Source organism: Aplysia californica, unplaced genomic scaffold (assembly GCF_000002075.1).
Source record: "Aplysia californica isolate F4 #8 unplaced genomic scaffold, AplCal3.0 scaffold00001, whole genome shotgun sequence".
Taxonomy (NCBI): domain Eukaryota; kingdom Metazoa; phylum Mollusca; class Gastropoda; order Aplysiida; family Aplysiidae; genus Aplysia; species Aplysia californica.
The window spans coordinates 5,230,272-5,231,644 of NW_004797271.1; the positions used below are offsets into that span (position 1 = coordinate 5,230,272).

The 1,373-nt window shown below is 43.7% G+C and overlaps 1 protein-coding gene across 1 annotated transcript in view; it reads right to left on the bottom strand.

Annotated features, from left to right (window-relative positions):
• LOC101845733 (sulfate transporter-like) overlaps positions 1–594 on the bottom strand; it is an 11,787-nt gene extending 11,193 nt beyond the window's left edge. Inside the window, exon 1 of the mRNA XM_035971626.1 lies at positions 190–594. The gene's annotated coding sequence lies outside the window, so the exon portion shown is untranslated. The remainder of the gene's footprint in view (positions 1–189) is intronic.
• Positions 595–1,373: the final 779 nt, after the last annotated feature.

Here is a 1,373-nt window from a genome sequence, read left to right on the forward strand (position 1 = left end):
ACAAAAGTAAATTAATTTGGTTGTCTACAAAGATGCTACGGCTATTTAACTTTTCGACGCAAAATTTGTTGACACGCGCACCGGGTGAGAATAGCCACAAGACCCGCCTGCACTATTCTCACCCCGGGTGAGAATAGAGGTGGCCAAAAATTTACCTCGACTAGACTCTATAATAAAACAATTCCATACCTCACTACCCGACCTCGTTTGCAACCGTTCAGAACTTTGAAATAAAATGATATCACACTTCAACTTCAGTCGTAAGTCACAAATTAGGACAGCGCAGACAACACAATGGTTCATTGATCCAGCACGAAGGTTTCACATCAGGGTCAACAACAATGCAATGGTTTCGTAATCAGACCCGAACACGAAATGAACCAACAGTTCCGTTTCCAAATTGATGAATGACAAACGCTGAGCTAGCCATCGGCAGCTTCGGTCGCCTGTTGACTGACCTCCTAGTGGTACTGTACCACTGTGACTGACTGTCTGTCAGGCTTCGTGGACAGAGGATGATCCGGTGCACCACTCTCGCGGCTCTCACTTCAACACTCGCCACTCCACCCCCACTCCTCTGCTTCACTCCACTCAACCGCAAGGCCGAGTTGCTGCATGCATAATCCAGTTCTCCAAGTTTAGAATACCAAAAATTCGTACTTTTATCCTTTGGTTGAGCTGATCCAACCATTATCCCACATGATGCGGGTTTCGATTGCGTTACACGTTGCCGAAGACTCGACTGCGTCAGCAACAGTTTGTGCATGATTGTACATCTTTTGATAAAACTCTTGCAAAAGTAGTCTAATCAGTAAATCACATTTCTAAATAAATCTTTGTTGCGTGTTGGGAGGGGATAACCAAAGACAGAGCAGTTAAAATTTAGCCTACCATGAAGATAATAATAACAATTAATAATATTAATCCTTGTATCCCGGAGAAGACTTAGTTACAGTTGTCAAATTGTTCTAGATAACACTACGGAAGGAAGGAGAAAGGTTCCCCCTCCCCTCCACCTCCTCCCCCCTTCCCTCCCCCGACCAACCACCATCCACTAGGCTATAGGCAGCTCAGCTATATTGCGTAGCACCACCAGTACTGACCATACCACAGAAGGCAAATAAATTGCCCCAATTATTTTTTCGGTAGATCTAGATCTAGATCTAGTACTGAATCAAATTATGTAACTCGGGTATAAATTGATTTTATTTTTGCACTCAAACGCTGGACGATCATAAAGATCCGAAACTGAGTTGAAACAGTCTTACAGATCTCAAATTAAATTACCATGGCTAGAGGCAGCGAGTGTCACTACAGCCTTTTTATACCGGTTAATTAAACTTTTACGAACGGTGACTGTACTCGCACCCCCC